Source organism: Lepisma saccharinum, chromosome 1 (assembly GCF_977018435.1).
Source record: "Lepisma saccharinum chromosome 1, izLepSacc3.1, whole genome shotgun sequence".
NCBI classification, from domain to species: Eukaryota; Metazoa; Arthropoda; class Insecta; order Zygentoma; family Lepismatidae; genus Lepisma; species Lepisma saccharinum.
The window spans coordinates 20495338-20519465 of NC_139229.1; positions in this window are offsets into that span (position 1 = coordinate 20495338).

Sequence of the window (24128 nt, forward strand, 5' to 3'; positions counted from 1 at the left end):
AAATTTCCATTGCCAGGTTCAAACTTAATATCCATTTAACCTACCTGCAAGTTTCTTGTGAACACTTGAATATATATTTGGTAAGGTTGGTCAGTTGCACAATGGTCCTCCTTTAATCCACAAGGCTGCATCCTTTTCGCCATGGCTTTGATGACTAGACAATTAATGTACACAGATGATTTTTCAGTTTTGTTTGTTACTGTTAAGAAATGCTATATTATATGCTTTCAATTCCATTTTCTTTGAGGCGAATAAAAACATTCCTGGCAGGGATAAAATGTTTTGTGGGTGGGAAATCCCTGGCATCCCCCCCACCCCATTAATTCGCATACATGGAAATCCTGGAAAAGTCATGGAAATCTTTCTATCAGTGAAACCCACATGGAAAGATCAGGGAATTTTGATTTCTTGTCAGGATTTTCTATGAAAATAAATTCCACTTTTTTCTTCAACCAGCTTCCCGATAGATATTCTGTGTGAAAAGTTTTTGAAGCTTATTTCTCAAAAATCTGTTTTGAACAATGTTGAAAAATTTTATTGTCTTGAATACAACGTGCATTTTAACATTTGGCTATTATAGTACGTTAAAGCATTAGAGAATGGTCTGGAAACTTATTTTAAAATATCCTGAGAAAGAACCCTGTACCCTGTCTATAATCCATAATAATATCATTGGACAGATTCTTAGATGCATTTCATCACAATATTTGGATTAATTTTATTAACAAATACAGAAATTGTAAAACATGCATTTTAAATGGACAACTCAGCATTTAAGAGATGTTTCAAATTACAGACAATATTGGCCAAATTGCTTGCATTTACCAGCAGTTGGTTGTAGTCTGAAATGGTAGTTGTGGTAGACTTGCTTTTTGAATATTACACCTAGGGTACAATTTAATGGGAAGTGAGGATTTCAGGGATGTTACGCCACTGAAGAAAATATCCCTGGTCAAAGTGGTATTTACAGGGGAATCCAGGTGGGTCTGGACCCTCCTGAAATAGTAAACTAATATTTAATAAGCTCATCTTGCTAAAATTAAAATTGGTATTTTAGCACTGATGTTAATTGAGCAAAATACACGGTGCACAAAATGAAAACAACACAAACTAAAGGCATATACTCCACGAGAAATAATATCAAATGGCATATGATTGCCGTCAGATGGGACAAGAGAATGACACAATGCCAGTCTATTAACAGAATGGTGTTTGTATCACCATACACACTTCGCATGATGGCTGTTCGGGCAGCTATTGAAAGCTGGATGGTCAGTTTGCATGTTATCAGTTTTGGTTGGACATGTACCTTGCACTACACAGTACCCTGTGGCACAAAGAAGACATCTGGACGATTCTTTATGGTGGAGAGTGGCTGAACTCAAAATATGTCAAAGTTAGAATTGTTTGTTCTGTACATTCCTGACCTAAATATTGCCTTCTGTTCGGTATCTTTTATGTATGTGAATAGCTCTTTTCCAAAATGAAGAATGTGGAATCAAAGTTGAAGAATCAACTGACCAACACATGTCTTCAAATTTGCTCATCAAACTTCAAGGGAAATATTGACATGCTAGTGAAGAAAAAAACAATCAGAGTCTTCTCATTGAAGAACTAAATGAAAATTCTTGTTCATGAATCATTAAAATGTGCTTTTTTCTTAAGAAATATCACACAACATTGTTTCATTATGTTTATTTGTTGCGTTGTAGTGACTAAGCTCAATTTAGAACGTGACAGTTTATTGCAACAGTTACTCATGCTGATATATTATTTCAGAAGAAAAGAGTACAATAAGTGAATGCATAATGAACAACAAAAAAACATGCAATTATTTGTAAAGCTGAACATATTCCAGTCCCTTATTGTAGAATGTAAATATGGCTCGGGAAACGTTGAAGGCCACTGACCTAGAGTGACGTAACATTAAGAGACAGTTGGATCCATGAAAGTTTCAAGGGAGGGACCAAAGATAATTAAGAAGCTTTCACCTGATAGATCCTCAGTGGTCAATAATTGATTGATTTATTGATATTTAAGTCCACTTTATGCACAGTAAGGCTAATTGGGACTGGACCTACAGTTTAAAGTGGGATCCGAACCACTATATGCTTCCACCGGGTATCGAACCTGAAACCTCTTGATTACAAGGTGGCGCCACTATCACTGCACCATGGGGGAGGTCCTCAGTTAGTCAATAAATACACAGACAAACATATATATACATATATGTGCAGAGAGAGAGAGAGATGGATAGATATACTCTAATTATTTCTAAAATTTGTTCACGACATCCCTAGCAAATCACCACAGCTAGAGATGGGACTGATATGACCTGTTGAAATTTGAGACGAGAACAAGAGTAGATCCTTTGAGACCTGTCAAGACGAGGGCGAGAACAAAGACAGATCTCCATAAAATCGACCACTCTGTCTCTCTTTTTATGAATGTTTAAGCAGCTTTTCTACCTTTTGGATTAATCATCATAATGAGGATGAATGGTGAAATGTTTGATTGTTTGTTTGAGTTCCAGTTTGTTTTTAAATTCATTTCAAGCACAGAAAGGCTAATCGGGAATGGACTTACAGTTTAAAGTGGGCTCCGAACCACTATATGTCTGCATTGTGTATCGAACCCCTTAAGGGTTGATATAAACAACATTATACCATCAGGGAGGTCCAACTGATGAAATGCACAATTGTACAGCCATGCCTTTTCCAGAGTTTGAACCTGGGACCTCAGTCTGCACAGCACATTGTGCTCACCACTCCATCATGGAGGCTGAAGACACTTTCAGTTACATTAGAGTCTTACGTAAGCTACAGTATAATATAAACCAAAATTACTTAAATATACAACTATTTCAACCATTATATTTTACATTTCATATAGTTAGTACACTGAAATGCATAGTTATTCTATTTTGTTATTAACTTTTGCACACCTCAGGGGTGCCACCCCCTCCCAATTCATGTCATGCATCCCCTCCAAAATTATGTCATGCATACCCCCCCCCCAAATCATATCATTCGCGCCCTCAAACCATATCGTAATCTCCACAAAGTATTTAATTACGATAGCGTGTCTACCGAAAGTAACTCTTCTCCTAGCTTTACTGAACACTATGCTTGATCTGCCCCTCCTCTCTACACAGGGGGCCATCACTCAAGACCACCCCCTAAAATCGTCCATCATAATCGAGAATATTGGTTGTCTTGTAATGTAGCTATAGTATAAAACTTCACATCCATCTCATTAAAGCAGCAAATATGCATCCTATCAACACATCATTGCGAGCGAAGCGAGTAAGAACATTTTTACATCCATTTCTTTGCAGGTTTTCAAGAATATTAATTTAATAGGATAGCTTCTCCTTTGGTACGTTTGGGGTCGAAAACGTGTGGATACCATATCGCTACAGTCTCCAAAATTTAATGTTCAAACTCTCTCTCCACTACAGAAATCCCTTGACAATCTAAGATTTAACACTTTATCAAGAGCTTTCTATCTCCCCCTTTAAATTTAATACTCAATCAATTTTAGACTTATTGTTGATATTGAAGAGTGGATATTTTTCTCCTCCAAAAAAAAAAATCTCAGTCTCCACACCAGAATTTTCGCAACAGTCTAAGACAATAGCAATACACAAGATGTGGATACCCCCTCAATTTAATGCTCATCCCACCTCTAACTAAAATACCCGCCATAATCTAAGACCTAGAGTTGGATACTGTCCCCCCCAAAATTTAATTCAGAATTCTCCCCAGAATCCACATGTCAATTAAGGTCTAATATGTAAAAGTTGGATATCTCCCCACCCCCTCCCACCTTCGATAATACACTTAAACACTTTCTTTTTTCATCGAATGGATTCAATATGGTGCATTTAAGGTGTAAAATCTTTACATATATTTTGAAAAAAGATATAAATGTTGAATTTTATAATATTTGAAGGGTAAAATTCCCCCCCAAAATCTCGATGGCGCAACCCCCCCCCCTGTGGGCACCCTTGGCACACCTCGTACAAGAAAGAGCTTTAAAAGTTAGGGGAAAATTTTAGTCAAAGTTTATTTGTGACCTCCCACATAAAACTATAATATTTTGAATTTTGAATCTGTGCATCCATTTATTCTTTGATTTAAATGGCTGAATATGAATACATGAATTTCTGACCTGGTTCCTACATTTTCCCCAGCTAGGATAATATGCATGGGAATCCACCACCTTCTGTATTGTTTCCATGTTGATCCATACAAGCATCTCCCACCTATTCCCAAACTCGAGAACTGATTTAGGGAATTTACACATTCTCGTTCTCCCTCACAATGGAACTAATAGACTAGCCACTATCCTCCAGCTAGGGATGGCCAAACGGATCCGGATCCGGATCCAAAAGTTCCGGATCTGGATCCGATAGTTTCGTATCTCAATCCCATTATAATATTACCACACCTTAAAAGGTATTATGATCGTCGATTACAAAGAAATTTTTCATTTGTTAGTCCTACAAAGGGATGAGGAGACAGGTGAGTGGAGAAGGTTACATAATTTAGAACTACATAATTTGTATTCATGTCCAGATATTATTAGAATAATTAAATCAAGAAGACTTAGGTGGGCAGGCCATGTGGCACGAATGGGAGAGGAAAGAGGAGTTTACAGGATTCTTGTTGGGAAACCTGATGGTAAGAGACCTGTAGGAAGGCCAAGACGAAGATGGAGGGACAACGTTGAGATGGACCTAAGGGAAATCGGTAGGGATGGAAAAGAGTATATAGATCTTGCTCAATATAGGGAAAGATGGAAGGCCTGTGTTGCTGCAGCCACGAACCTTCGGGTTTAAGAAGGCTAGAGAGTTAGTTAGTAGTTAGATTTTTTTTCAAGTGTTGTTCCTAAAATAATTTGCTACTCATCGGCTAACACACTCGTGCACAAAAATAATCTTACTTGTTTAACATAAAATGTCAGAGGTGATTTTGTAAATTCCATTGAAACGAATATGTATTCATTAGAATGTATTGGAAATGGAAACACACACACAAATGTGAGACATTCCATTCCAGGATGAAACCTTTAACACATTTAACAATATAGAAATGTTATACAAAAATTATACAATTGTTCTACAGTTACAGTTTTAAAAATTAAAATAAAACATTATAATATATGCAGTGTTATATAATTACAAAGTGTAAGACTAACAAGGGAGGTTATCTAAGTGTCCCCCTCCGATTTCCATGAAACTTGGCAGGTGTATAGAGGGGCCCAAAGAAAGAAATAAGTGTTTTTTTTTGTTTCGGCTAAAAAACTGTTCTAGGGGGCAACCCCCCCTCAAATGTTAAGATGAGTACAAATTGAAGTGGGGATCTGACCCCTGTGTCCCCCTCCGATTTCCATGAAACTTGGCAGGTGTATAGAGGGGCCCAAAGGAAGACACACGTGTTTCTTTTGCTTTGGCTAAATAACGGTTTTAGGGGGCGAAACCCGCCTCAAATGTCAAGATGAGGACAAATTGACGTGGGGATCTGACCCCTGTGTCCCCCTCCGATTTCCATGAAATTTGGCAGGTGTATAGAGGGACCCTATGCCCACTGTTTCTTCCTATGCCATATTTACGTGGTTTCGGGGTCATATCCCCACTTCAATTTCTCCTCATCTTGACATTTGAGCGGGGGGGGGGGGTTGCCCCCTAAAACCGTTTCTTAGCTGAAACACAAAAACATGTACTTGTTCCTTTGGGCCCCTCTATACACCTGCCAAATTTCATGGAAATCGGAGTGGGACACAGGGGTCAGATCCCCGCGTCAATTTGTCTTCATCTTGACATTTGATGGGGGTTGCCTCCTAAAACAGTTTTTTAGCCGAAACAAAAAAACACGTATTTCTTCCCTTGGGCCCCTCTATACACCTGCCAAGTTTCATGGAAATCGGAGGGGGACACTTAGATAACCTCCCTTGTAAGTGTATTAATTACAAATCGCGCACTATATATATACGTATATAGTGTGTGTGTGTGAGTATTATATATATATGTATGTATATTAGCAGGTAACAATATGTTATAAACACATTCTTACTTTCCAAAGAAGCGCTCATGTGGGATGGCCAAACGGATCCGGATCCGAAAAATTTTAGGATCCGGAACCAACCGGATCCGGATCTGGCCATCCCTATCCTCCACCCGATGAACAAACTGATTGCTAACGAGAATGAAGTGACACAAAACGATCACATCTCGCTACGACGCCAGGGGTTCCGGGTTCGAATCCCGGCCCGGGCATAACAAATTAACAAATCGTTTCTATTTATTTAATTACGACGGTAATAACTGCAAATCGCGTTTAATTTTTGAAGTGAAACTTCATAGAGGTATCGGGTATTTGCAGACGTAGATTAGATATAGATAAATAAAATTAAGGTTTCATGCCAAATTATCACTTCCACTGAAAGGCTAGATTTTTCGTTTGTATAGAAATAACGCTACAATATCTGCATTTGTGTAGTTGGGGGAGGGGAGGTGAATTACGATGCTTTAAAAATATACGCATAATCAGTTGCAACCCTAAGTACCGAGGTCAGCCCACGTCACTGCTGGTAACGAAGCAGATCAATTAGCTGTATAGTTGAAGTCCTGATTCGAACGTCACTTTACTTCAAAGAAAGTTTCGAAAGATCAGTTTCCTTCTGACAACCATATGTCAAGTCCACGTGGACTCCCAGTAAATCCTCCCCTCAAACTTTTCCCACCAAAAGCGTATGTTTTAGGAACTGTCAGTACGTGTGAAGTCCACGTGGAGTAAATAAGATGCTGTCCTTGTCAATTCAGTTTCTTTAGAGATTTCATAACGTGAGGTTGCGGTTATCTTGGCTATTATCCGTACCAGCTTACTGTAGACCAGGCGAACGAGAACAAGTCTCGGCGCAAGCAGTGACGCGAGACGGCTCCACCAATGACCAGTGAGAGAAACGGGATTGTGTAATGGGCGACGGGAGTTACCTGATTTCCAATGCAGAGTTGCAAACTTTTGAAAAGGATAATACCGTACGCACATGGCAAACGGACCGTATTTTTGTCTCCAGGACTGTACTATTGGTTTAAGAATTTCTTAGGGAAATATTAGGGATAAAACTGCAAGAGCAAATCTTGACAAGCCGTGCATTTAGCGTACGGACTAAGGTCTGGACCGTACGGTTGGCAACGCTTTCACCACTCGACTTTTCTCCTCCTCCTCTGCCGATATGCGTGGCCCTACTCTACAGTTAGCTGGGACAGGGTTTTTTATAGTTTGTGTTGTGCTTTTATATACACACACACATACACATACATATTTATATGTATACATAGGCTATACATATACAAAGTGGAAATCTTGGGAGTGTAACGTTGTCGTAGTTCGTGTTGGATGTCTAAACACTGCAGGTAAGTGACAACAGGGCCTCTCAGGAAAACAGCTGCTGGGGTCGAAACCAGATACGCGTCCGATCGGCTTCCTCTCGAGCTATATCGAAGATACAGGAGTAACAGAACTGGCGTTCAAATCAGGACTTGAACTAACAAAAATTTCTCAATTCAGTAATAGACGTCCCTGTAAAGCGTTGTGTGTTGCCTAACTCTACGGTGGTGGCAGAACCTGCCATTGAAAATTTGCTATTAAAATCAACTTATCGCCGTAGAGTTAGGCAACACACATAACGCCTTGCAAGAAATCTAATATTTCAGGATCTAGGTGTCCCATCTTTATTGCCGAGACTGTACTTCCGCCAAGATGCCTTATTTCAGAATCTATACTCAGAGGTGGGTACAGAAATTACAGTTGGGAGGAGCGAGTTTCGGTTGGGTACCTCACCTCACCGAGAATCAATTTTAACCAAGGACGTATTTAGGGGGTGGGTGGGGTTCAGGGTGTCCGGACCCGCTCCGAATGACTTAACAAGTACTAAAATGTAATAATAAAAATATAATAAATATAATTTTAGCATTTGTTATACGATAATCGCTAGTTATTTCCGATGAACGTATTGGAAGGCAAGGAATTTGACTCATACGGCTTTGAAGGTCAGTTCGAAAGATTTATGCATGCACACTACTTATGATAATATGCATAAAATATTAATCAGGAACTTTACATTTCGTCAATTGTAATAGGCAATTTTAAAGTGGTTACCGTACAATTATTTTTGCTTATTACAATTTGATGTAACTCCTTTTTCATTATTCAATCAATTCTTTATCTAGCTATCTGGCATTAATTTCCTTGCCAGGGCAGTTGGTTTTATACAAATTTTGGCGATCTTAACTACCTATTCTTTTATCATCTTTTTACCTATTCATGTAATAATAATAATACAATCAATATTAATTAATTTATATATTTAATATTGTTTTAATTTAATTAAATATAAGTATTCTATTATTATTGAGGTACCCCTCAGAAATGTATTTCTAGATACATGCATGATTCTAACCTACACTTGAACTGTATAGATATAGTACCGTAAACAGGAACAAAGCTGACTTTTCGTGGTTTAGCGTATTGTTTTGCAAAAATTGGGGTTCAGAGCTGGAATAGATGGTATTGTATGTCGTTATCATAATTCCTTCCATTGCCACCTTAAACTGAACTATCAGATATGATTGATTGATTGATTTGGTGTTTTAAGTCTACTTTATGCACAGTAAGGCTAATCTGGACTGGACATACAGTTTAAAGAGGAATCCGAACCCCTGTGGCTTGTGCCTCCACCGGGTATGGAACTATCAGATATGAGGAGCAAAGCAAATAAACAAGGAAACAAAATCCTATTCTCTCAAGGGGTATGGGGTTTGATCCCCTTTTGAGGCATAATTGCACAGTGGTTTGGATCCAAAGTGTAGGTCCAGTTCTGCTTAGCCTATCATGATCATAAAGTGGGCTTAAATGAAACTTTAAAAACTATTAGGCATAATAATATATCCCAAAGACTGGCAGTTGATAGAGGCGATCCAGCCTGTCTACACTAGAAATATATTAGACACTTCGGAAAGATGAGAAAACATCTTTAAAAAAAAAGACTTCTGTAACACTTTACCAACTTTTTCAGTCTGCCTTAAATCAAACTAAAGAAAACTTCCTTATTGCCCTAGGTAATATTAATCAAAGGAAAGGTTATTACACTAAATCGGTACCCAAATTTGATATATCTATTTGCGTCATGCGATATTTGCGCAAGGGTACCCTTTGGCATTGCATTTCGGATAAAAAATAGAAAATCACTTGTTCTCATTTCAATCGAGATATTCTGAAAGTCTTGCACAATACTGAGGATTATCAACGAAATATTTCATCACAGGTCATGAATGTTGCCAATATATAAAAAAAATAAAATGAACGTTATCGGTCTGCGTAAACTCCTCGCAGGTCTGAATATTGTATTGGATGCCTTTCCATGTTGATTGTGATTTTTAAGCATACGTGAGCATGCGGTTTGATCTCAAAGTGGTGACGAAAAATTTTATACGAACCAAGTCATTTTCTTGGGACTTGCTTGACCTTGGGGCAATCCTTCAGGGTAAGAGAATCCGAATTGTGGCGCTGGTTACACCTATCTACTTCTAGTCATATTAGAGCTTGACCTAGGTAGGCATGGTTTCAACAAGCCTAGTCAGGGTTACACAATTACGTGTAAAAAAGAGTTTTCTATATGATACGTAAATTACGCGTAAAATACGTATAAAACATAAAGTATGTAAAAAACTAGAATCAAACATAAAAATGAAAAGAAAACATGTTTTTTTGCGATGGTTATTGTTGTGTATAGCAATTGCAAGTGGCAAAAAACAAAACAAAAAGGCTTTTAAAAACTTTCCTTCCGAATTTGTATGTGCTCTTATATTGTAATTTTTACAAACTGCCATATCCACATTCAAGTCATAATTAGCCTATGGAAGTGTATAATACGTATGAAAAAGGAATTTGAAACTGTTACTAAAACTTTGAAATCCAATCCAACTAAATTGTCGTTAGTCGTTATGTTACGAGTATAAATAGAAGTACTAGTGCAGGACGCATACATCAACAGGTTTCTCAATTTTTAAAAATATGTGAAAAAACAGTTCTATTTTCAAAAATCTGTTAGTAAGCATGAAGGCGTGAGGTGACTGTACTACAAAGAATCTTCAGAAAATAATAATTTTGTGCTCAAATACGTAAGAAGATTAAAGTTTAAAATGTAATAGCCTATAATTAGTCTTCATATTATTAATTTACGAAATAAAATTAATTTTTTACATCTGCGTATAAAACTAGTTTTCTATGCGAAGTAAATTACTAGTAAATTGCGCGTAATTTACGTAAACAACGTAACGTAATTACCTTGCGAACCTTGAGCCTAGTACAGTGAAATGCATAAGTATTGCTCGGTAAATTGCCTATGATTATTTTGAGTATTTTTTCTTGCACCCCTACATATTTTTTTAGGGAGTGGATTTTTACGTATGCTGTTGAAGAGGTTGTCACAATTCAATTCCTGAACTCTACATGCAACATACTCAATACGTAGAAAAATATGTGTGGGGAATTAAATGGCAAATAACCAACTTTAAATTTCGATATGGTGTTCGAAAGCTTATATCACTTCCAGCAAGAAAGATTTCTAAATAACTTTTCTTAGGAACAACAAATACTTAGTTATTTAGTAAAACGCTGTTAGGGGTTAACGAAACAATTTTAGTTTTTTCTAGCACGTTGTTTTTTACTGGGTTAAGAACCAATTTATGTTGCAAATATCTTAGCATTATCTACGGCAGTAGCATGGGAATAATCTCTTTAAATTGGTGTGCTTTTTGGGGCAAAACATCAGAGACAATGGGGAGAAAGGGATAAACCCCTTAAACGTTTAAGAGAAAACGCCAGTAACCTGGCATGCTTATAATTTACTTCAGTTGATCGATTAGAAAAAGATTAACGCACATATCACTTTATCAGGTTTCAAATAGCAGTTTCTTAATATCTCAAGTTTTGGGTTTGAAAGACTTATTAACACTGAATAATAAAACCAAAAAGTGAAATAAAATGTTAGTTTTATTTATTTTGCCAATAGACTGTATGAATGGACAATAGTGTAAGACCGGAATGTGAATAAAGCGGAATTGATTTTTAAATGTTAATAATTTAGTCTTAATTTTATATTTGAGATTTTGTTCTTGCGATTACCTCTTCTCGATTAATTTTTTAGATTCTGTTTTTTTAGTTCACTTTCGTTTCTTTATACCATATACAGTAAGAACACATTCCAATTGAACAATCAAACAAAGTGTCTAAATTAAGTTAAATACCGGTACCTAAAGTTCATAGAGGGGATTATTTGTAAAATAAATTATGTAAGATTGGTTATTCTATCAACCAAATTATCAAAAAAGTACATCGCATAGGAAGCACAATTTCTTACCAGAAACTTTTGGAAAAAAATATAGGTTCCTTTGTCCATGTTGAGCATTCTGTGGACGCTCACTTTATCCAATAATTTTCAAAATACGAGTACTAGAACTGTATTTCCTTGCCTACAAAAAGCACATACATGCTGTTCTCCGTGGTGGGGTGGTCAGATTAAGGTGCTACGTATCGAGAGGTCCCAGTTTCGAGCCTTCGTTAAGGTAAGGTTGTGTCATTGTATTGTTCCATCATTCTTATCGTAGCGGACGAAACAAGAGGAAGAAAAAGCGACGTAAATTAACTGAACTAGAAACAGAAGAAAGCACGCAAGGATGAGGACTGTCGAAGAGAAATGCTCCAGAGACTATTATTTTGGCCTTTGTCTAGATGCTGGTAACTGCTGGCATGCAATTATCTCATGCGGATCCTGGATGCACTCATCCCACACGAAGGGAGGGTGGAATTACGTAGAATGTTTTAATTGTTGCAAGGAAGTTCGAAGGCGACACTTACATTATTTAAGTTTAATGTGGCTCAATGTTACTTCCTGAAGGGCCGTACTGCTAGTGGGACATTTCCCAGGAATTTCTTAACGGGTAAATACGTTTTAATTTATGACTGGGATACATTGTTCCGTCTTACATTTAAACACATCTCTCACGTTATTAATAACAACATTTATTGCAATTTATAATTATAACTTTGTGTATGTTGCTAAATAACTCCCATCTCAACCACCAAACCTTAACCTCTGTGGCGGAGTGGTTAGTACACCTAACCAAATATCAATCAAAACTGAATTTGTAGAGGAGGCAAAGGTTTTCAAGCTCACTATATGTTCAGAGAGACTAACCAGGACTGAATGTTCAGTTTAAACTGATATTCGAACCACTGTGCAATGTGTTTCCACCGGGTATAAAACCCAGAACTCCTTGATTACAAGGCGGCATTGTTACCAGTGCACCTTCGGAGAGGCTCCTACAGATAACGGGTATTGGTATAGGATCGAGTGTAACGAATTGGTAACTCAAATTCGATACCAGGTGCCGACAAGACATCTCTGTCACCCCACCCAAAAAAAAAGAAATCCTCAAAAGGAGGCCATCTTACCCCTCCTCTCAAATTTAGGAACCATAATTATCTTTATATCACTTCTGCAATGTTAACTCCACTGTTAGCCTATGCTATTATAATAAGCACGGGAACAATATATTTTATTCACAAAATATAAAAATGTGAAATGAAATCTGCTTTTTGTATGCACATGATATAAATAAATAAAGATATATATGTATATATATATATATATGTATGTGTGGGGGTGTGTGTGTGTGTGTGTGTGTGTGTGTGTGTGCTCAGTAATGTTATATAAGTGACTACCGCGCCCTAGGATTATGTGAATGAAAGCTTACGTTAATCAATCATTAATGCGTTTATTCCTTCCTCCTGATTAGGATAAAACACGTTTAGATTAAACCTGATCTTATCCACGATTGCAATTTATCTGAATTGTCTGTTTATTTCTCGGGACTTCCCCGTAGGTAACAAAATTGCAAGTGTTACGTAACAATTGTATGTGCAAGTCAGTACGTAATGTAACCGTTGTCAAGTGAAATAGATTGACTGATTTAGATTATTTGACTTCGCATTTATGCTACTTTTGGCTGATCGCTAAGATGAAGATGAGTGATAATATGAAATTGATAAAAGAACACCCATGACCAGGTCGTGTTTCGAAACCCTGGCATCGTAGAGCGTTGTGTTAACCACTCCGCCAAGGTTTGTCGACGCACACCACACACATTATATATATATATATATATATATATATATATATATATATATATATATATATATAAGGAGGATGAGCACTTATTACTCACAAAAGCAAAAAAAGTCCTGCGACACTGTCAAAGCGTAGCTACACAAAAACATTAAGATTCAGAAATTAAATACGTCGTTAATTTTTTAAAGAAAATTGATATTTCTTCGTTTTAGAACGAAACGAACTTGAACTTATTTATATATTCGTTAGTCTTAACTGTAGTAGAGTGTAAATTTTACTGTAGAGCAATTCGAGAAAATTATCAGCCTTGATGGTAAAAATTTTATATCAGTGAAGAGCAAAGCATTGTCTTTAGAATGTAAATATACAATACATGCAGAGGCGTGGCGTGCATGTAACCGGTGGTACCGCAGGTAACAGCAAAATGTAAAGAATTAAAAAGTTGTTTCAATAAAATGACAACATTGTTAAATACGTTAACCAACAGCGTTGCTGTCGAATATATATTGCATAGGACATTTTTTTTCCTGCAGCCGACAGAAGCGAAGAGATAGGCCGTTTCCGCTACCCTGAAGAGGTAACAAGAGGAGAGGGCGCCAATGCAAGGGAAGAAGGGGGGAAGTATTTGGGGCAAAGCGTGCTACGGGGTTATTTATATGCCTTTTAAGGACCCGGTTACTGGTCAGGCCTGCCGGATCAGACCAGTGTTGTCACATTGGATTGGCAGAAAAGAGCCAAATCCCGCCTAAAATGGGCATACTATTTCTGTGAAGCAACTAGTGATAGATTGCAAAGTCAAGGTTGGTTTAACTACAACTGAGACCAGTTACGTAATAAACGAAAATATAGTTCCTTTGTGCGATTCGTGATTTGGACAAACCTTACTCCAAAATACTAAGTTGGCAACAGTTACGTACAGCTGGGCTTCCCTTCCACATTGACTGTCACTGGTGGAGCGGAGTTCTGTCGTCTGCTCAGTGCTCACCTCACAAACGTCAAACTGACCCGAGAAAAGTGTGGTTCTTCGTCTTCCCCTTTGCACCCCATTGCAAATAACAGAGACAGATGAAGAATTGACAAGGGTCCACCACTATTCATCGGATTTTAGCGGTAACTGTTTCATGAGTGGTAGTTCTTTCTAGGAGTATTTGTGGCTCAATCACGGACCGGATTGCAAAAAAAGAATGAAATGAACAAAACTCTAAATCGAAGACATCTTTTTTTTCGAGGGGGGGGGGGGTTATAACGTCTAGCAGGCATAATTATCGTACTGATGGCCGGTAACACTTTTGAGAAAGTCACGTCACTGAATACATGTGTTTCTAAACTATAAAATTTGTCTAAAAAGTTACCTCATCAAGTATTATTCCACTAACTTTGATTCAGAAAATCCAGATTCATAGGTTGCTAATTGTGTCAGTCTGTTTTACCTTCAAATTTATTTTTACTACTGGCAGAATGCATTTGAAGAAATTTTGCTACGCAAGAAGAAAGACTACTAAACTTCGTACCAGCTAACTGTAGACCAGGCGAACGAGAACAAGTCTCTGCGCAAGTAGTGACGCGAGACGGCTCCGCCAATGAACAGTGAGAGAAACGGGATTGTGTAATGGGCGACGGGAGTTACCTGATTTCCAATGCAGAGTTGCAAACTTTTGAAAAGGATAATGCCGAACGCACATGGCAAACGGACCGTATTTTTGCCTTCAGGTCTGTACGATTGGTTTAAGAATTTCTTAGGGAAAAATTAGGGATAAAGCTGCAAGAGCAAATTTTGACAAGCCGTGCATTTACCGTACGGACTAAGGTCTGGACCGTACGTCCGTACATGTACGGTCAGAACCGTACGGTTGGCAACGCTGCGCTTTCAACACTCGATTTTCCTCCTCCTCCTCTGCCGTTATGCGCGGCCCTGCTCTACAGTTAGCTGGGACAGGGTTTTATTGTAAATTTCCTGGATTATGTTTTTAATCATATGTTTCATGAATCATTACAAAGAAATAAAATATAAGTAAAATTGCTTCTGAATTGTCAATCTGTTACCTCTGGAATTGATCTGTAGTGTAGGTGTAACAGAGCAGATGGATTGCATCAGAAACGAGACCATCTGATCATGCGAGGTTTCCTAGGGGAGGCACGAGAAACATGACATGACAAAACAGTAATAAAGAAGGGAATTTTCTAATGTAACTGACGAAGTATGTTGAGCAAGCGGCGTAAGAAGGGTCAGCAAAGCCGCAGCCTTTGATCTCAACTCTGTAATCTACACACTGCATGACGTGAATCATTCTAGATGGGGACCTCTTCGATACAAGCATATTCTGGTCCAGATACTGAAGGTTCCAGAATCATGAAGACACGCTATTTTAATATGGCTGGCAAGCAGTGTGTGTGTGAATTTAATTTTTTGCTTATTTGTGTCGCTTTTCTACCTCTTGAGTTAATCGTGACGATGAGGAAGAATGATGAACAGATAGATTAAGCGGTGGAACGAAGACATTGATATACTCATGCCTCATGTGTACGTGTGTGTACTCGTTTGATTTGCTTTGTTTTTAGTTCCCTTTTCTGCCATTTTTGGCTAAGATGAGTATGAATGATGATGATTGAAATTGATGAAAGGACAATCATAAACACACACGGACAAGACACGACACAAGTTTCTACAGAGGTTTAGACTGGCTGTGAGTTGTGACGCCAGAGCCTCGTTAGTCTGCAAAATGCAGTCCAGGGTGTACTACGTGAAATAGATTGACATTTGGGTGTCTTCAGAAATGGTCAACCCTTACAACCAGGGTACAGCAATATCGTATTAACAGTGTTACTTCGAGATGACTTAAGTTTTCAAGTTTTAATTTTATTTAAGAGCGGAACCCATTATTATATGCGTCCAGCCTGCACACTCCACAACTTATTTGCAGTTGTACTGTACCTTAGAGCAGTTATAGGATATAAAAGTACTGCTCTATAAAATTACATAGTTAAACATATTTTATTTTTTACATGTCTCCATTTTTCTTCGTAATTGTCCATAAATTACTGACAAACGTTTCGGCAAAGTTTAAGTTTAGATAAGTTAATCAGGACTATTGGATCTACACTTAAAACTACGATCCGTTCCACCGCGCAATGTGTCTCCACCTTGGATAGAAGCCAGAACAATTGATTACAAGGCGTAATTCCCTCTCGAAATGTCTAATAGTTATGATCACTGTGCGTAAGGTATATCTTCTGACTGTATCGTACCCCATGTACCCCTCCCCCGTCCGTATCTGCGCCACTGCTACTGACAGTCAAAGTACATATGCATATATTTCCCCATCACCTTTACTTTCAGAAAAAGCAGAACATATTATCCTCTATAATCTAATCACGCAGGTGGATGCATAGCTACAAAGTGTGAAGTTCAACACCAATTGTTGTTCCAAGTATTTTATTTTCAAAGACCTGTAATTTATGAATTTGTATCGTGTTTCTCAGAAGATACTAATGATAAGATAAACGACTTACAGCTATATTGATTTCTGATAATGGACATGATGATAAAGAGTTCCGGGAGTGTTTCTAAACCTATTTTCGATTTAGTTTCCTTTTTACTTCCTCTTAATATTAATTCTCCTTTCCAACTAACGTTTCTTTTTAACAGAATGAATGAATTGTTATTTTAAGTCTACTTTATGCACAGAAAGGCTAATCGGGACTAGACCTACAGTTTAAAGTGGGATCCGAACCACTATATGCGTCCACCGGGTATCAAACTCGGGACCTCTTGATTACAAGGCGACGACGCTATCACTGGACATCGGGGAGGCCTTCCATTTTAACAGAAGACACCCCACCAAACATTTATTCTGACAAAGCGAAATGGAAGATAGATTTTAGCATTACTATTTATATTGGTTTGGATATATTTTTTAAGTTGAATAGTTTCGTAGTTAAAATCAAAAGTCGGTCTGTCATTTTATGGCAGAAACCTTCAATATACAATACCCAAGCGGAAAATTGATCGGAATTGTAATAGTAATAATTGGAAACCATACAAGTATGAGGGTAGGGTTGCTTTATTATCCCACTGCGATTGGCACTGTATGTTCACAATATTCCCTAGTCCCTGCATTTCTGCACGTACTTTTTTTTTTATCCGAAATCCATTTCTCACATGTGTTTTTACATTCTTTGTAATAATATTCCGATGGAATAACAATCACTTGTAAATATTATTTTGGCAACATTTTCTTAAATAATTTTATGAACGCAACTTGTCACACAGAAGAGTATCTAAACCCAGCATCACATCCGTGCCAGAGATTTATACTGTCTACATCGTCTAATATCAAGTCTTCGATTAAATCACTTCCGCTATATTTATTTCGACAATTTCAGACTTTGGCGAATCAAAATCTCCACGGACTAGAAATAGAAATTACAGACTAGCCTATTTCACATATGTGCTGTCAGCTAGGAGTGGAATGTATTTATTTCTAAGTCTATTGGATAAGCCAAACACAGACGTCATGTATTCAACCTTCCTCGCTAGGATTTCCTAGTCGTCGTAGTCGATGCAACCTGGAACATGGAAATATAAATTACTAATTTAGCAGGTACATTTTAGGATTGTGATTTGCGAATTGGTATTTGTCGTCGCACTATATAGGCCAGTCAATTGGGGGTCCAATATGGAAAAAAAATAGGGAAAGCTGAAACAAATGTTATTATCTTCATAAAAGGGTTCTTAACAACATACTAATTTTGCACCCCTCTAGCACCCCGGATTTGACCGCCATCTTGGAAAAATGGCGCCCAAAATCAGTTTTTTGCAAATATCTCGATTGGAAAGCATTTTATAGCAAAACGAGGTTATGACAAAAAATAATCTACATAAAATTCTCTACAAAAAATGTTCTGTGAATTTTTCTTCTAGGATGCGCCGTTTGGGTGCTAGCTGAGCGAGAAATTTTATGTTTTTTTCCCTGCCCAGTTTTGCAAGTGCGGAACTCACGAAAACGTATTTTCCATGATGTTTTGTAGTATTTGTCTTCTATAAAACTGTACTTAATACATTTGTCCTTTATTACAGAATATCATTTATGAGTTAAATTGCTTCTGAGATAATATGTTTGGTCTGAAAGGGAAGATAACTCCAAAGGAGCATGTTGAATTTGTCCAAAAAGGTTGTTTCACAAAAAGACGACATTGTAATCAACGGGTCCCGGGTTCGATACCCGTTGGAGACACATTGCACTGTGGTTCGGATCCCACTTTAAACTGTAGGTCCAGTCCCGATTAACCTTACTGTGCGTAAAATGAACTTAAAACAACAATTCAAACCATAATAAAATGATCAGAAAAGTTCTGGACAGATATAACAACTGAGCCGTGATGCGCTCCATTAAGAGTTGTTGTTGAGTTGGTGTTTTGAGTCCACTTTATCCACAGTAAGGTAATCGGGACCGGACCTACAGTTTAAAGTTGGATCCGAACCACTATGTGCGTCCACCGGGTATCGAACCCGGCGCTCCATTAAGAGTTGTGGGGGATGGCAGAGACCAGAGTCAATGAATGCTAAGTGGATTTTTTGGCATGCTCATTGGTTTCCAGATAAAATAGATGAGCAGAATGTCGATGCATGAAAGTCTCGTATATCAAGGGATAAGCAAGCAATCAGCGAAGTGAAATATAGACAAGAGACACATCTGTGCAAAGAGCAAGGGGGGACAAGATTTTCGGACTACCCTGTACGCTAGTGAAGAAAATGCACTTTCGCATAGATATCTAAGTTGTGGTAAACACAAGAAGAAAGTATACAGCTTTCTCAGAAAACAGAGGATGTTCCTTTCACCTCGCCAACCAAAACTTCCTGAAATTCATTAAGCATTTTACTTAAAGTTTGGTCTGTATGCCAATGAGTAACATACAAAAATGCATATTTGGTTTACTTATTTATCTACTTCTTACTTATTACTGGGGACAGTATAGGGGCTGGACGGTGTCCAGTAACAATGGCAATGGTAACAATGGCTAAGTAAATATTGCAAACAGCGAAAAAGGCAAGAGTAAATAATAAGTTATTTCTGCATCAGCGTCACTTGGATTCGTATGGAAGAAGAGCTTCCATTTTCGATAAGTAAACAAGTTCGTTTCTCACAGTGCATGGCTGATTCGGTATGCCATTTTTACTCTTGCCAGTTTTTATATTTGTCATTTTACCTTTGTCATTTCTAAACGGCGTTTGTTACAATCTGTCATGTTTCCCCGGCTGCTAGTGATCGCTCGCTAGTTTTTGTACCAATGAGGAAGAAGTCGTCTGCTAGGCAGCGAGGAGCGAATGGAAGTCAGAAGAGAGACGGTTAAACATGCGCTGTTGCCCCGTTGTAGCCCAACTCCCGCGTGTTTTGTTTGTGTCTGCAAGAAGCTTGTTTTGTAAGCTTGGTGCTGATTAACGTGGTATTGAATTTGTATATTCCCACGTATTTTATGCGCAGCCTGCGTTCGGATTTACCCTACGAGGGGTTCACTCTGTCTACAGTGGCAACGCCGCGTGGTTTCTGCTAGAAATGCCAACGATCGGCAAGTGCGGGAAACGTGAAAGGATGTACCAAACCCTTTTTACCCAAATTCAGGCTAGACTAGGCGACCGGACAACACCGCACCCCTCTTTTTCCGTTTGGTATCAGTATTTTATAACACCCTTTACTCAAAAGGGTTGAATTTTCTGTTTTAAGTGTATGGGAACATGTTTTATCGAAAATAAAGCAGAATCACGTCAAGCTATCAATCTACTTTTTATCATCAATTTCATTGTGGGTGTTAGTCTTTATCATATAGCTTACTTCCCACAATCTTTTGAAGTGAATTATTCAAAGAAAGTTATTAAATGTTAAAAACGAATACTTCTCCTTTCTCAGTCTTATCAAACTTTACCTGATTGGATAATTTAATGCACTTATCGTAACTCTTTCATTCCCTGTGCTAATTGGATAGATTCATATCATCGTCACCTGTTCTTAAAAAAAATAACAAAAGAAAACGGGAGATCGAGAGTCTATATATAGATGAAAGCTGCACAATATTGTCTTTCGCAGAGCTTCTTAACCTAGGCATGGAGAACCAGTAAGTAGTGTCACGTACGGGAAATATGTTACTTGACAGGGAAAGAAAGAACTAGGTCTCTTAAGTTATACACGAAGATCTAGCTTAACAGCTGTTAGTGACGTAATCCAAGGACGCGTGTATCGTTCCTTGCAAAACCAGTTGGCAACAATCCGTTTGGAATCTAACTCGAAACCATTCAATTGCAGGGCAATTAGTTAATCTAGATGAGGGTTTGACACTGGACTTAGGACAGGCTTGGAGGGAAGGCAGGGCTGTGGAGGGTATACGACGGTATATGTTGTGTACCCTCTGGTCAACCTTACTCGTTAGAGTAGGTTATTCCTTGTGTTATACTTTCGTTAAAGTTAAATAATTTCATCTATACACTTTAATGGAAGCATGGTCTCTGCTTAACATTTCACGAACTTAGCGTCAGGGTTGTCAAAGGTCCAGGATTTATAAATAAATTCAATTCCGGTCCAGGAGAGGAAATCTATAGCGTGCATGGGTTCTGGACAGTAAATAACCTTTTTATCTGTAAAGTATTTCAAATCTTCTTTTCCGGACGAATTTCAATACGGTCCAGGAACGTTTTTTCCGAATGAATTTAAATGCTGTCCAGGAACCTCCGGATCAGTTTAAATAGGATCCACGTTCCGTATTGTACTGAAACAATACGTAACTTGGATCAAATTTAAATTGTGCGAGAAAAAAGATCCCGGTGCTGTTACGGAACTCAATAGAACCCATTAGAATCTATGGGTTCCTGGATCATTAACAATCTTAAAGGTCCAAGAATTGTAAATAAATTCAATTCCCGTCCGGGAGAGAAAATCAGCAAGCGTAAATGGGCTCTGGACAGTAAATAACCTTTTTATGTTTAAAGTATTTCAATTTAGTCCAGGAACCTTTCTTTCGGATGAATTTAAATCGGTCCAGGAACCTTTTTCCGCATGAATTTAAACACGGTCCAGGGACCTTTTTTTTCGGATCAACTTAAATTCGATCCAAACATTTTTTTTGATCAATTTAAATACGGTACAGGAACCTTTTTTCAATGAAACAATATGCAACTTGGACCGAATTTAAATTGTGCGAGAAAAAAAGGTTCCGGCCCTGTTCCGGAACCCGATAGCCCATTAGAATGTATGGGTTCCTGGACCTTTAATAACCCTGCTTAGTGTATACCCTGTGAAAATTTTCGGACTGCAGCACTGCGTGGACTAGCAACATTGCTTCTCCTCATTGACGATTCCATTCTCTCGATACATTTTATATACATGTATGGATGTGTGTGTATATATCTGTACATTAGATAGTCGATTTAATCGGCTAATCGAACTGATTAGCTGATCAATTTCAAAATTCGATTAACAGATCAAATGTGTTTAATCGATTAATCGACTCTATTATTATTTAACATGAGCTAGAGAGAACATAATTGCTTTGCGAATTCCGTGCAGGGCAAAATTTTGTGAGGTAGACTCTTCAACTATGATTGGCATGCAAGTCATTTGCGGAACTAGTGCTTCTTGTTTTCTTGCATAATTACACCACCCGAAGGCGGCAAGATAATATAACAGGGTGAATTGATTTAAATCACTTGAAAAAAAGAATTTATAGAATAACGTCCATAAGGATTTTGTAGATATCATAATCACTTTTGGCGAAAGTGCACTAATTTCGTAATCATTTAATGTAGTTTATTAGGCTCTAAGAAAGGAAACAAAATATATATGTACTGATGGGATGAAGCTCATACGAAAGGAAATGTAATATGTGAACTGTAAACACCCTTGCATTTATTTATCTTGATTTAAAATACAATATTTTTTTACAGGCAAAAATAGCAAACATTTTGTGTAGAATAATATACAAAATACCAAACATGTTAAACAGTAAATGTTGTCATTATCATTAAACTGTAAATAAACATGGCAGCTTATATTTTGCAAACTATCATTAAAAAAACTGCCAAAATTCAGACTATAAAAATATTTTAAGTTACAGTTTTATAGTATATCCAGAATGTAAAATTTTCTCTATAAGAAAAGTTACTGAAATTATTATAATTTCATTAACAGACTCAGCAACATTTCCACAGTAAATTTATGTATACAGTATCAGAAAAATGTATATGTACAGTCACCGCCAATAAAAATGGGACACCTAGATCCTGAAATATTCGCTTCCCTGCAAGGCGTTATGTGTGTTGCCTAACTCTACGGCGATAAGTGGATTTTAATAGCAAAATTGCAATGACAACTTCTACCACTGCCGTAGAGTTAGGCAACACACATAACGCCTTGCAAGGAAGCGAGTATTTCAGGATCTAATTTAGGTGTCTCATTTTTATTACCGGTGACTGTACATATATTTTTATAAATTTAATTATTCAAACTGTTCAAATATTTTACAGGACCGTTTACCAGAAAAGCCTTTCTATTAATAAGAACACATATCTACGTATATGTATGGTACGAAAAACCATCTAAGCAATTTTAAGCGTGTTCTTGTAATAAAAATTTAAAAAATCTGATTTAAATAAAAACATCATCAAAAATGATTTTTGAAGATAAGAATCATGATTTTTATACAACCCTACAATACAATGCTAAATTATATTATCTACATAAAAAAATAATTAAAATGATATATAGTTAGTTTTTCTCCAAGTCATAAACAATGTTTGAAATCGATTAGTTAACTGGTTAAATTTTTTAGTAGATCGATAACCCTACTGAATACATGTGTGTGTGTGTGATTGATTGAGTGATTGAGTGAGTGAATGAGAGATATTCCTGCGCCTGGGGCAACAATAAAATTTCTGCCCCTTTGCTTGGGACAACAACTATTATTTATCTCTTAGTATACGCTCTGTTTTTAATATTAGCGCACCAGCAGCAACTACTCAAGCCGGCACCCAATCCCATTCGTACAAAAATAGACATACACCCTGTATTATCATTTTGTTTTAAATGCGCGCCTGTTTTTAAGTCTCAACTGTAGCAAAGTTCACCTAAAACAAAATTGTCTTGCAACAAAAGGTCCGAAATGTACGCTGCTCTATGGGTAATTTACAAAGTGAAACTGTGTAGTTATGTTGGGTACAATTATTAATGTGTTCAGAGAACCTCTAATAGAAAAACATTGAAAAAATTAACCTTCTGCTTTAAATACGCGTAATATAACCCCCAAAAGTATTATTTTATAACTTGCGTTATTAATTACTACTGACATTTGATGTCTCGTAAAAGCGCTACGGTATAAACAAAGTTAGATCGTCTCACATTTTCAAAACGTCCTTGCACATGCTATCATATTAGCCATCGCTAATGTACCTTCCACACATTATCATCGTAAACAAATCGTACACATTAACAATAACACTTTTTAAGGAATAAGTGTAAATTTTGACGTGACTCTTGTAGAGATGGCTGCACTGCGAGCGAGTTTAAGTTTGTGTTCTAAGTCCACTTTATGCACGGTAAGGCTAATCGGGACTCTACCTACAGTTTAAAGTGGGATCCGAACAACGGTACTGCGAGCGAAGCGATCATGAATGTAGTTTGTTGTAGAATCTTCGCAAGCTTTAGAACATGTGATTCTGCCCTCAGAAGTGTCTTCAACTTGAAGTACGTCATAACGTGTAGATCTTGTAATTTTCACATGACGAGAGACTTTTGAGGCACCCCGTATAACTCACTTCGGTACATAACCTCGAATTTGAAGCTCCCTCAGAAATTTTCTACAGCCTCCAAATATCTAATACAGTCTGTGAAGTTATTAAATTCAAATTCAAATTTAAAACAGAAAATGACTTTTACAGGTCTTAAAAA